The sequence below is a fragment of the Lithobates pipiens genome, unplaced genomic scaffold, assembly GCF_037356315.1.
Source record: "Lithobates pipiens isolate NorthernLeopardFrog02 unplaced genomic scaffold, aLitPip1_a1.2 Scaffold_27, whole genome shotgun sequence".
Classification (NCBI taxonomy): domain Eukaryota; kingdom Metazoa; phylum Chordata; class Amphibia; order Anura; family Ranidae; genus Lithobates; species Lithobates pipiens.
In genome coordinates, this window is record NW_027507788.1 from 132,429,531 (window position 1) to 132,443,845 (window position 14,315).

At 46.2% G+C, this 14,315-nt stretch overlaps 1 protein-coding gene across 11 annotated transcripts in view; it reads left to right on the forward strand.

Annotated features, from left to right (window-relative positions):
- Positions 1-14,315, forward strand: part of LOC143934131 (galactoside alpha-(1,2)-fucosyltransferase 2-like) — a 417,951-nt gene that overhangs the window by 346,632 nt on the left and 57,004 nt on the right. For 6 of the 11 annotated variants that reach the window (XM_077457463.1, XM_077457464.1, XM_077457467.1 and 3 more), the window contains one exon: positions 13,529-13,627. The exons of the other annotated variants lie outside the window; for them this stretch is intronic. The gene's annotated coding sequence lies outside the window, so the exon portion shown is untranslated. The remainder of the gene's footprint in view (positions 1-13,528; positions 13,628-14,315) is intronic. 11 annotated transcript variants of the gene reach the window in all.

A 14,315-nucleotide genomic window follows, 5' to 3' on the forward strand; every position in this document is an offset into this window, starting at 1 on the left:
GTACACAAGTTGCATTGTATAACATTCAGGTACGACTTTCAGGACCTTTTTCACACTTGTGCGACCTGAAAGTTGTGTGATTTTGCAGCGACTTGAAGCAATGCCTATATAATGTTGAGGTCTGTGGACCACAAGTCACCTCAAAGTCGGACCAAAGTAGTGCAGGGACTGATTTGAATCATGCTAGTTTTAGTGGTGCTTTACCATCATTTTAGGTTGCTAGTGGGGTGCTTTTAACCCCCACTAGCGGCCGAAGACAGTGTTAAAAGCACCCGTGTTTTGGCGCTGCCCATTCATTTCAATGGGCAGGGTGTTTTGGGAGCAGTGTATACACCACTCCTGCACCACCCCAAAGATGCTGCTTGCAGGATTTTTTTTCCCCGTCCTGCAAGCGCACCGCCCCAGTGTGAAAGCACTCAGGCTTTCACATTGAGGATGCATGAGAGGTTTTTTTTTTTTTTCTTGGGCACTTTACAGGCGCTATTTTTATTGCTGAAATGCCTGAAAAGCACCCCAGTGTGAAAGGGGTCTAAGTCATGCATATATGAATGGTTATCATTGGAAAACTTGGAACAACTTGTTATGCAACTTTGATGTCCAAAGTTGCATGACAAGTCCCAAAAGTGTGAATGGAGCCTACAGAAGATAAAACATTTTTCTACATATATCGGTGATAGGAAGGAAAGGCGATATGGGATCACAAAAAGGAAAACTGGGTATGTATACATATGTTGAGGAAGTCCTATAGTAGATGTAGCAAAATTATTACTTCTGTTCGTTCCTCCTAGGCCAGCCATACACAGAGCGAATTTCTTTCCTGCAACCACAGACAGTGTTTATGCAGGATTCTCTCCTGCCCGACCATTGTCTCTGAAGACAGTGATTATTGCTAGTGGCTATAGCAGCCAATAGCGATAATCGCAGGTAAGACTTTGCATGATTGATCAACTTGGTACGTTCAGCCTGCTCCTACACGGTTCAAATCTTGGCCTGTTCCTGCCTTGGAAGTAAATGACATTAACAAAAGCAAAATGGAGGATCATAATGGTTCTAGCTATGAAGGTTCATTTCCAAGGTTCCTAAAGACAGAGATAGCTCACCCAAGTATAGCTAAAGGAAAAACTTCTACCTTTTTCATTTTGTGTAGCGAGGGAATAGAACACCTGCCAGGTCTTTATTGCTGCCTGCGCCCCTGTTAGAAAGATGTATCCTCTCTATATGTCCTAGTTATCATCATCTCTGAAAATAAAATAAAAAATCCAATTTTTTTTAGTGGTCACCAGAGCAGGAATGGTGGCTAAATCAATGAGACACTTGTATCGGTGACAACCGGGGATTCTTTGGAAGGGTTTTTCTCTTGCTTCCTGTTTTGGCTATAGGACAGGAAATGAAGGGTAATCTCCCCAGTGGGTCACAGGTGGAAAACAAATTGACAGCGGTTAAAATTCTCCCTTGCTTAATCCAAAATGGGAAAAAAAAATAGCTTTTAGTTCTAATGTAAAGCTTAATAAAGCAGTAGAAACAGCAGAAGAAAACTTCGAAATATAGTTGTTGGATCAGTAACTGATCTTTTTAATCCATATCTTCCATATGGCAAACAGTTAATGTTGTGCCTATCCATAAGTAGAGTAGTAGGTAAGAACCTGGCAACTATCAGCCAGTGATTTAACATCTGTAGTAGTAAAAGTAATTAAATCATTAAAAAAAAAAATAGAAGGATCATCGAACGTTTAAAAACACACATTTTGCTGGACCCTCACCAGAAAGATTAAGCCCCCCCCCCCAAAAAAAAGGATCCTGCTCCTTTAACAACTTGCCAACTGCCGCACACTCATATACGTTGGCAAAATGACAAATGGGTGGACCTGTACGTCCCTTTGAATTTGCCACCTATCGGGCACACCGCGGGAGCGATGCCTATGTTCCCCGGCAGCCCACAACTGTGGCGAGGAGAGGCAGAACGGGGAGATGCCTATGTAAACGAGGCATTTCCCTGTTCTGCCCAGCAACATGAAAGGGTGCTGCTGCTCCCTGTCATCAGGAGCAGTGATCTCTGTTGTAGTGACACACATCCCCCCCCCCCCCCCCCCCAGTTAGAATCAGTCCCTAGGACAGAATTGACCCCTTGATCGCCCCCTAGTGTTTAACCCCTTCCCTGCCAGTGTCATTTATACAGTAATCAGTGGCTATTTGTAGCTCTGATCGCTGTATAAATAATAATGGTCCCAAAATATTGCCAAAAGTGTCTGCCATAATGTTGCAGTCCCGATAAAAATCGCAGATCGCCGTTTTACTAGTCAAAAAATAAAAATGCCATAAATCTATACTCTGGTTTGTGCAAAAGTTATAGCATTTACAAAATAATCAATATACACTTAGGCTCGGTTCACATAGGGGCGACTTGTCCAGGCGACTTTGCCGCCTGACAAGTCGCGCTCCGTTCTGTACTATGGAACCGTTCTAATAGGAGCGACTCAAGTCGCTCCGACTTAGAAAAAAGCTTCCTGTACTACTTTGGGGCGACTTCAGGCGACTTGCATTGACTTCTATACAGAAGTCGTTTTGCAAGTTGCCGCTGATCGTGTGCAGGTCGCGGCGCTGCAAGTCGTGCCGCCCCTGTGTGAACTGAGCCTTACTGTGATATATGTATATATATATTTTTTTTTTTAACCAAAGATATGTAGAAAAATACATATCGGTCCAAACTGTGGAAGAATTTTTTTTTATATATATTTTTGGGGATATTGATTATAGCAAAAAGTAAAAAATATAGCTCTTTTTTTAAATTTTTTTTTGTGCTAGAAACGAAAAAAAACAAAAACTGCAGAAGTGATAAAATACCACCAAAAGAAAGCTCTATTTGTGTGTGTTTGTGGGGGGGGGGGGGGGGGGGTTAGGCATCAATTTTGTTTGGATACAATGCCGCACGACTGCGCAATTGTCAGCTAAAGCAATGCAGTACAGAATCGCAAAAAATGCTCTGATCAGGAAGGGGGTAAATCCATCCGCTGCTGAAGTGATTAATAGCATGTTATAGGACACAATGCTTGTCCTCTGTCATTTGGTCCATTGTAACACCTAAAAAAAAACCTGGCTGATCCTGACATTGATATGGACCTCAAGTCACATCAAAGTCGGACCAAAGTAAAGCTGGGACTACTTTGAAGTCACTGCGACATGAAGCTACACAGATGTGAACGGTACTCATTGGAAATCCTGGGTATGACCTGTCATGCGAGTTTGCAGTCCCAAGTAGCATAACAAGTCACAGTGGAAACATAGCCTAGTGCTGGTTTACGCAGGGGTGGCTTCAAAGCCGCCCGACTCTGAAGCCGCCCTGTAGAGTGACTTGAGCATGACTTGCAAAACGACTTCTTTACAGAAGTCAATGCAAGCCGCTCTGAAGTCGCCCTAAAGTAGTACAGGAACCTTTTCTAAGTTGGAAGCAACTTGAGTTGCTCCTATTAGAATGGTTCCATTGTACAGAATGCGGGAACCGGTCAGATTACTTTGAATATTTTGATTAGATTACAGATATTTTGGATCAGGGTGTGCTGTGGACATAACTTATCCTTATTTCATTTTATATGGTTCCACATAATCTGATACAAATGTTGTACGTGTCAGGACTTAACCCTTGGGTGGTTCCGAAGATACACAGTAGGGCTAAAGGCCCGTACACACGATACAAAAATGGGAAGTAAAATTTCGTCCGACAAACAATCTGCCATTCTTCGAATCGTTAGTATGGTCCTTTCGACACCTGATTTGTTTTTTTCATCCTGACAAAAGCTGGATGTGTAGACTGTAAAATTTTTTGATGGATGTGAACTCAACATCCGATGTTCGTTTGATAAATACGGCTTTCATACGAAAAAAAAACTGTAAAAGCAAGAATACGCATGCTCAGGAACTAAAGAATACATACAAAACTATTCAACAAGTTACGTCACTTCTGAAGTTGTATTCTGTCATGCAAGAACTTTCGTATTGTGAGTAACCTCTTTACTTTCGACAAGAGACTAGCATGCAACAAAAATGGACGAACGGTCGTCCCGAAAGTCTGATCATATGTATGAGCCTTTAGGTTGGGTTCACATATGAACATGCAGCGGCTCAAAGCAGGAGTCTGGTGCATCCTCGTTCAGGTATGTAATAGGGGTGCTATTCCTGGAGATGTTTGCAACATGGAACATGATTTGGCATTGCTGGAAGATTGGAAAGCATGAAAAATATCCTCTGATAGAGTACAATATTGATGGAATGGGGCAGTGCAAAAGCGCTCTTAAGCTCCTGGGTCCCCCACATTGTCTTCTGAAGGTCCCCACCCTGTTTATAAGTGTTAGACAGGCCATACATTATGACCATTCTAGATTCTCGCTGAGCTATTGTAGTATGACAGCTAGAGGTTTCCCTGCTGGCAGAATACAATAATCACTGCTTGTGGCTATAGTTGGCCAGAAAAAAACAGACAGGTTGTACTGAAGTAGATCCGTAGATTGACTTCAATACAACCAACCAACCTACCTATACATGGAATCGAAATTTTAGCCGGTTCAACAGTAACTTTGATTCATCTATGACTAGCCTTAATGATTGCCCTTCTCCCCCAACCCCACCTTTGAATTATTGTTGATCACTCCCCCCCCCCAGCCCCCCCCCCCCAAACCCTACCGAAATAGTATTGATGGTCAGTGATGTATTCTCCCCTTCCCCCAAATAATACTAATAGTCAGTGATGTTTTTCCCCCCACCACCCTATTGGTAGACAGTGTAGTGATGTCTCCTCCGCCACAAAGGGTCATTGGTGGTCAGTTATGTATTCTCTCCCACTCCCCTTCCCGTATGTTTGGCATTGGTGCTAATTGGAAGACAGCAGAGCATAATCCTGAACCGTGTCCGGCACCACTGCCTGTGTGGTGACATCACTGCCGGAACTTTGCTCATACTGTTGAGCAGGACATCACTGGGCCTGGCAGTATGTAGTTAGGTTTGGAGCTGAGTTCTGGAACAATGTTCTGGCACTTGGCTGCAGGTCACAGCCCAGATCTGCAAGCAAAATCCTGGGAAAATCCAGCAGAATCCTGGATGGTTGGAGGTATATGTACAACATGCATTGACAATTTACAGCACTTAAAGGAGAAGTATAGCTAAAGCAGTTTCTTCTGCACTCCTGTGACCCGTTTTCAGCAGACGTGGGCTGAAGCCACGAAGATCAAGACAATATGTTCGGGATCCGCTCAGATGCCTGGACTGGCACCTGTCTCAGCCTCTTAACGGATCGCCTATAATAAGGCTTGCCTGTCGCTACACTGGATATCTCCTAAACCTTCACGGTTTAGGAGATATCCCTGTATTTGCATGTACCGACGTCATCGGCACATGCACACTAAGCAAACTGAAGGTACGGCACTTGCCGTTCCTTCAGTTAGACTGTGCCGTTACCAGTGGCTCCCGCATGCATTGTGCGTGACGATGAGTGACGTCATCGCGGCTCGGGCCAATCACAGCGCCGGAGCCGCGATACCCGGACGTAACCCCAAGGAGCGGATGTCAGCTGCCGGAGCGGTAAACGAGGACCGCTGCGGGGGCTTCGATCTCAGGTAAGTAATTCATAATGAGCTAGTATGCACACCAGCTCATTATGCCTTTGTCTTGCAGGGTTTTTGTTTTTTGTTTTTTAGGGTTTACAACCACTTTCAGACCGGACCATTTTGCTGGTAAATGACCAGAGGTCTTTTTACAATTTGGCACTGCGCTGCTTTAAACTGGTAATTGCGCGGTCATGCAATGTTGTACCCCAAACAAAATTTGCGTCCTTTTCTTTCCACAAATAGAGCTTTCTTTTGATGGTATTTGATTGCCTCTGCAATTTTTATTTTTTGCGATATAAACGTAAAAAGACCGAAAATTTTGAAAAATAATGATATTTTCTACTTTTTGTTATTAGAAAAATCCAATAAACTCAATTTTAGTCATACATTTAGGCCAAAATGTATTCAGCCACATGTCTTTGGTAAAAAAAAAAGTCAATAATTGTATATTTATTGGTTTGCGCAAAAGTTGTCACATCTACAAACTAAGGTACGTTTTCTGGAATTTACGCAGCTTTTAGTTCACGACTGCCTATCTCATTTCTTGAGGTGCTAAAATGGCAGGGCAGTACAAACCCCCCCCAAATGACCCCATTTTGGAAAGTAGACACCCTAAGGAAATTGATAAGTGGCATGTTGAGCCCATTGAATATTTTATTTTTTTGCCTCAAGCGATTGAATAATGACAAAAAAAATTTTTTTTTTTTTTTTTACACAAAGTTGACACTAAATGATATATTGCTCACACATGCTATGGGCATATGTGAAATGACACCCCAAAATAAATTCTGCTGCTTCTCCTGAGTACGGGGGATACCACATATGTGGGACTTTTTGGGAGCCTAGCCGCGTACGGGGCCCCGAAACCCAAGCACCGCCTTCAGGCTTTCTAAGGGCGTTACAGTTTTGAAGGCCATAAAATGCCAAGATGGCACAAACCCCCCCCCCCCAAATGACCCCATTTTGGAAAGTAGACACCCCTAAATTTAGGGGTACACTAGTGAGACTAGGTAATAAATGGCGGGTGCCCTGAAACTATAAAAAAATAACTAACCAACCAGCGTCACCTGTAAGTTATATGGTGATCACTGGTGAAAGGGTTAACTAGGGGGCAATCAGGGGGCTTTATGCGGTAGTATATGGGGTCCCTGGCGCTATAAAAAGCTGCGGCGAACCTAAATACCTACCTGCCTAACTAGCGTCACCTGTGACACTAATACAGCGATCAGAAAAACGATCGCTTATTAGGCTGGGTTCACACTGGAGCGATGCGGGAACGCCACAAATCCGCGGCGGGTTCCCGCATCGCATGCCTCCCGGCGGCAGTTCACACTGCCCTATGCGAACTGCTGGGAGTGTCAGTGGAAATGTTAATGACACCCCCAGATCAGTTCGCATATCGCAGTGCGATCTGCAAACTCGGATCGCATGGTGTGAACACCCATGCGATCCGATTCTGCTGCGGGCCAAAAAAAGGGTCCCGTGCGAATTTGCGGCGGGTGCGATGCGAATTCAGCCATACTATCTGTATGGCTGAACTTGAATCGCACAGAGATCGGATGTGATTTGCACTGCAGTGCGGTGCGAATCACATTCGTTCTCATAAACCGCTGCAATGTGAACCCAGCCTTAGTGACACTGGCGACGGGGGGTGATCACGGGGTTAAACCTTTATTGGGGGGGTTAGGGGGGTACATTAGAACTAAAGGGGGCTAACCCTAACTGCCCTAACAGTTATTACAGTCACAAATGACACCAATGCAAATAAAAAAAAAAAAAAATGACATTGGTGTCACTGTGACTGGGGGGGCAGGGGTAATTGGGGGGGTGATCGGGGGGGTGTGAGTGTGCCTGGCATGTTCTACTGTGTAGTGTCGTGTTGGTGCAACTCACCGATCCTCTCTCCTCCGGTGTCGGAACGAAAAATACCGACACGGAGGAGAGATTACATCACTTCCTCTCCTGTGTTTACATTACAGGAGAGGAAGTGATGTCACGGAGCATTTTCATTCGTCGGGAGCGATCGCGAGGGGGTGGCCATGAATGAATGGCCGTCCCCTCGTCCGGGATCGCTCCCGAACGAATACCGACCGTCGCAGGCACCGGGCGGGGGCCCGATCGGGCCCCCGACCCGCGGGCAGGCAAGGACGTACATGTAAGCCCTTATGCCTGCCCGTGCCATTCTGTCGACGTACATCGTCGTGCGGCGGTCGGGAAGTGGTTAAGGTCTGTGTTAGTGCATTAGAAACAATATTAATGATTTTGCACATATTGTTTAATTAAAAAAAAAGCTAAGTGGTTAGCACTTCTGCCTAGCAGCATGAGGGTCCCTGGTTTGAATCACAACTACGGCACTACCTGCCTGGAGTTTTCATGGTCTCCCTGTGCCTCTAAGGGTTTCCTCTGGGTAATCTGGTTTCCTCCAACACTCCAAAGACAAACTGTTCGGCTAATTGGATCCTGTGTAACTTGGCTCTAGTATATGAATGAGTGAGTTAGGGACCCTTCGATTGTTAGCTCCTTGAGGGCAGGGAAGAAGTGTTAACAACTGTTTTGCCTCATGGGTAAGAGACTCACCCACTAGGGTAGGGTTACCAGACATGCCCGTTTTTCCAGGGACAGTCACCGGAGCTAGTCTGTCCCCGGATTGCAGTGGTATGGAGGGGGGACATCTGTTACTTTCGCCCTGGGTGAAACATTTGGGGGGTGCACAATCATTACAGGTGTGCTGTGTTGCCCCCCCTGCCCAGGGACTCCTGTAGTCTAGCCTCCTCCCCATGAGCCCTCTGGTGAGGGTGGCCAGTGTGTTTGTGAGAACAGTGGAGGGGAGGGGCAGTGCAGAGCATATGGTGGCTATTGTTGAAGCTCTTGGAAGGGGATACTGAGGAGCAGCTGGGTGTTGGGAACAGTACCTGGTGCTGGGGAGAGCCCTGCTGTGATAGATTTTCATGGAGGCCATAGAGAGGTGAGTAAAATCAACCAATCTACGCTGTTCATGTGGGGGGGGGGGGGGGTGTGAGTAGTGCAGGAATCAGGTAGGTCAGTGTAGTGGTCAGTATAGAACTCGGGTAGGTCAGTGTAGTAGTCAGTATAGGAATCAGGTAGGTTAGTGTAGTGGTCAGTGTAGAAACCAGGTAGGTCAATGTAGGGATAAGGTAGGTCAGGGTAGGAAACCAGGTAGGTTAGTTCAGTGGGCATTTAGGTCAGTGTAGGAATCAGGTTGGTCAGTACTAGTGGAAAGGACTCTGGGACTTTAGGGAGTGCTAAAAGTCTGGCGGGGGTGCACATTTCTTGTCCCGGGTGCTGACAACCCACGCTACACTTCTGACTGCATATATAATTTGAGGAAAATATGCGTATAAAATAGTTTACCATTTGCCAATAAAAAAGAAAATGTCCCCGGATTTCCTTTTAAAAATCTGGTCACCTTACACTAGGGAGACAGTACACTACACTGAGAACACTCCCCAGCTGTAGGATCGAGCCCGGGCATTGCTGCCAGACACCACATACACCAGTGGTTCTAAACTCCTGTCCCCAGGACCCACTAACAGGCCAGATTTTAAGTATTACCTTGGGGAGATGCAGACTAGAATACTACAATCACTGAGTAGCAAATGATATCACCTGTGATTGTATTTCAGTTATCTTGCAAACCTGGCCTGTTAGGCCCCTTTTAACACGTGAGGACCGTATGTCCGTATTTCAGCCATCCGTTTGCAGATGAAATGCAGACATACATGCATCCCTATGGGTTAGCGGATGAACATCCGGAGACACCCAATATTGTCCATCTCCGCTATGGTCCGATTCTGCAGACAGAGGTAAATCCTATTTTTCTATCCTTCTGCAGAGCGGATCAACACGGACAGATGGTCCCTGTTCATCCATTCCCCCATAGAGGAGAGCGGAGATCTGACAGGGCCCTGTCATCTGCCGGCTCAGCGGGGATAAACTGAGCGATCCCCGCCTAAGCAAGCGGATCATCAGGGGGCGGTTCATTAGGGATCCGTCCCGTGTGAAAGGGGCCTTAGTGGGTCCTGAGGACAGGAGTTGAGAACCACTGACATACACCTAAAAACTAAGGCTCCGTTCACACCTAAGCACTGCATTTGCAGGTTTTCTGTGTATTTTTGTGCACGTTTTTGAAGCTGCACTGTTCACTTGAATGGGCCTCCCTCCACTCCAAAAACATGCAAAAGAGCTCATGTACCAAATGTTGGCACAGAACCAGGTGCGTTTGGCCTTTTGAAATTTTTGACATGATTTTAGCGTGTTTTGTTACTCGACAATCACTGGAAAATTGCACTGTGTTGCAAAGTGCGATCTGCAAACTCGGATCGCATGGTGTGAACACCCATGCGATCCGATTCTGCTGCGGGCCAAAAAAAGGGTCCCGTGCGAATTTGCGGCGGGTGCGATGCGAATTCAGCCATACTATCTGTATGGCTGAACTTGAATCGCACAGAGATCGGATGTGATTTGCACTGCAGTGCGGTGCGAATCACATTCGTTCTCATAAACCGCTGCAATGTGAACCCAGCCTTAGTGACACTGGCGACGGGGGTGATCACGGGGTTAAACCTTTATTGGGGGGGTTAGGGGGTACATTAGAACTAAAGGGGGCTAACCCTAACTGCCCTAACAGTTATTACAGTCACAAATGACACCAATGCAAATAAAAAAAAAAAAAAATGACATTGGTGTCACTGTGACTGGGGGGGCAGGGGTAATTGGGGGGGTGATCGGGGGGGTGTGAGTGTGCCTGGCATGTTCTACTGTGTAGTGTCGTGTTGGTGCAACTCACCGATCCTCTCTCCTCCGGGTGTCGGAACGAAAAATACCGACACGGAGGAGAGATTACATCACTTCCTCTCCTGTGTTTACATTACAGGAGAGGAAGTGATGTCACGGAGCATTTTCATTCGTCGGGAGCGATCGCGAGGGGGTGGCCATGAATGAATGGCCGTCCCCTCGTCCGGGATCGCTCCCGAACGAATACCGACCGTCGCAGGCACCGGGCGGGGCCCGATCGGGCCCCCGACCCGCGGGCAGGCAAGGACGTACATGTAAGCCCTTATGCCTGCCCGTGCCATTCTGTCGACGTACATCGTCGTGCGGCGGTCGGGAAGTGGTTAAGGTCTGTGTTAGTGCATTAGAAACAATATTAATGATTTTGCACATATTGTTTAATTAAAAAAAAAGCTAAGTGGTTAGCACTTCTGCCTAGCAGCATGAGGGTCCCTGGTTTGAATCACAACTACGGCACTACCTGCCTGGAGTTTTCATGGTCTCCCTGTGCCTCTAAGGGTTTCCTCTGGGTAATCTGGTTTTCCTCCAACACTCCAAAGACAAACTGTTCGGCTAATTGGATCCTGTGTAACTTGGCTCTAGTATATGAATGAGTGAGTTAGGGACCCTTCGATTGTTAGCTCCTTGAGGGCAGGGAAGAAGTGTTAACAACTGTTTTGCCTCATGGGTAAGAGACTCACCCACTAGGGTAGGGTTACCAGACATGCCCGTTTTTCCAGGGACAGTCACCGGAGCTAGTCTGTCCCCGGATTGCAGTGGTATGGAGGGGGGACATCTGTTACTTTCGCCCTGGGTGAAACATTTGGGGGGTGCACAATCATTACAGGTGTGCTGTGTTGCCCCCCTGCCCAGGGACTCCTGTAGTCTAGCCTCCTCCCCATGAGCCCTCTGGTGAGGGTGGCCAGTGTGTTTGTGAGAACAGTGGAGGGGGAGGGGCAGTGCAGAGCATATGGTGGCTATTGTTGAAGCTCTTGGAAGGGGATACTGAGGAGCAGCTGGGTGTTGGGAACAGTACCTGGTGCTGGGGAGAGCCCTGCTGTGATAGATTTTCATGGAGGCCATAGAGAGGTGAGTAAAATCAACCAATCTACGCTGTTCATGTGGGGGGGGGGGGGGGGTGTGAGTAGTGCAGGAATCAGGTAGGTCAGTGTAGTGGTCAGTATAGAACTCGGGTAGGTCAGTGTAGTAGTCAGTATAGGAATCAGGTAGGTTAGTGTAGTGGTCAGTGTAGAACCAGGTAGGTCATGTAGGGATAAGGTAGGTCAGGGTAGGAAACCAGGTAGGTTAGTTCAGTGGGCATTTAGGTCAGTGTAGGAATCAGGTTGGTCAGTACTAGTGGAAAGGACTCTGGGACTTTAGGGAGTGCTAAAAGTCTGGGCGGGGGTGCACATTTCTTGTCCCGGGTGCTGACAACCCACGCTACACTTCTGACTGCATATATAATTTGAGGAAAATATGCGTATAAAATAGTTTACCATTTGCCAATAAAAAAGAAAATGTCCCCGGATTTCCTTTTAAAAATCTGGTCACCTTACACTAGGGGAGACAGTACACTACACTGAGAACACTCCCCAGCTGTAGGATCGAGCCCGGGCATTGCTGCCAGACACCACATACACCAGTGGTTCTAAACTCCTGTCCCCAGGACCCACTAACAGGCCAGATTTTAAGTATTACCTTGGGAGATGCAGACTAGAATACTACAATCACTGAGTAGCAAATGATATCACCTGTGATTGTATTTCAGTTATCTTGCAAACCTGGCCTGTTAGGCCCCTTTTACACGTGAGGACCGTATGTCCGTATTTCAGCCATCCGTTTGCAGATGAAATGCAGACATACATGCATCCCTATGGGTTAGCGGATGAACATCCGGAGACACCCAATATTGTCCATCTCCGCTATGGTCCGATTCTGCAGACAGAGGTAAATCCTATTTTTCTATCCTTCTGCAGAGCGGATCAACACGGACAGATGGTCCCTGTTCATCCAATCCCCCATAGAGGAGAGCGGAGATCTGACAGGGCCCTGTCATCTGCGGCTCAGCGGGGATAAACTGAGCGATCCCCGCTAAGCAAGCGGATCATCAGGGGGCGGTTCATTAGGGATCCGTCCCGTGTGAAAGGGGCCTTAGTGGGTCCTGAGGACAGGAGTTGAGAACCACTGACATACACCTAAAAACTAAGGCTCCGTTCACACCTAAGCACTGCATTTGCAGGTTTTCTGTGTATTTTTTGTGGCACGTTTTGAAGCTGCACTGTTCACTTGAATGGGCCTCCCTCCACTCCAAAAACATGCAAAAGAAGCTCATGTACCAAATGTTGGCACAGAACCAGGTGCGTTTGCCTTTTGCAATTTTTGACATGATTTTAGCGTGTTTTGTTACTCGACACAATCACTGGAAATTGCACTGTGTTTGGGGTGCCATTAAGAAATAATGACACCTACTGCACCGCATTCTTTTGAGGTTTTCTGTATATTTTTGTGGCACGTCTTTGGAGCTGCACCATTCATTTGAATGGGCCTCCCTCCGCTCCAAAAATGCACAAAAGAAGCTCATGTACCAAATTTTGGCACAGAGCCAGGTGTGACTGGCGTTTTTGTGATTTTTTTTTTTTTGCCATGATTTTAGCATGTTTTGTCACTCGACCATCATGGCAAAATCGCACTGCGTTTGGGGTGCCATTAAGAAATAACGGCATTGCAAACGCGTCCTGAGTTTTTCTGGGATTCTGTATTCTGCCCACGAGTCCAGTGCACTCTGATTACACAGCTTGTCAAGTATATTTGCATTGCTGTATGCTACCCATTTATTGTGAATGGCACTCCCGACGTACACCTCCACCATGAACACGTGTGCACTGTGCAGTATTCTGAATTTTACTGAACAAATAATGGTGCAGGTGCGATTTTTGTTTTACTTAGTGATACATTTGCAGCCATTTTTCAATCCCATTACAACAATGGGAATGGGCCCTAAAAGTACATGGGGCCCCAGCACAGGGCCTGCTTTCCCACCTAATGCATGTCTCATACTGGTTCTGCGCTCTTATCAAGCAATCATTTTAAGGCTTTTAAAGCAGCTCTTTAGCCCTGACCCATTATGTTGCTTTGTGCCGCAGGAACAAGATGGAACACGCCGTGGCATTCTTTCCTCCTGAAAAAAACCAAAACTATTACTTTTTCAAAGCACATTGATAGAGCTCAGTCAACTGACACAGGTTAGTATTTCTATGACCAATCATACATGCATAAACTTATCACATTACTAATGTTGGTAAAATGTTTTTCTTTTACAAAAGTTTTTATTGTAGAGTAAAAAGATTATGGGTCAATACAATAGGCTTACAGTGGGATGTCGGTACTGGAAGTTTCAGTCCAGTACAATTAAAGTAAATTTCCAGGTAACATTGTACACATTCCCTGGATCAAAACAGACCCTGGGTTTCACAGATATGCAACACAAACACGGCGGTAAAATGTTTTTCTTTATTGTACAACCGTCTTCACACAAAACGGAGTGTAAAAAAGAGTATCTTTACTGGATTAAAGATAGAAAAAGGTGTCCAGAAAGTTATATAGCGTGCAGGCCCATTGTTTCTGCCAGTAAATACCTTTTATACAGCCCACTTCTTGTCTAATAAGCCTAGGCTTATGACATCATGCACATCGTGCATCATGCACATCTCTCTCTCTCTCTCTCTCTCTCTCTCTCTCTCTCTCTCTTCTCTCTCTCTCTCTCTCTCTCTCTCTCTCTCTCTCTCGAGAGAGAGAGAGAGAGAGAGAGAGAGAGAGAGAGAGAGAGAGAGGAGAGAGAGAGAGAGAGAGAGAGAGAGAGAGAGAGAGAGAGAGAGATTGCCAGAAAGGGAGGGGGATGAGTTATAAGAGGGCCAATGAGAGCTGCAGAGC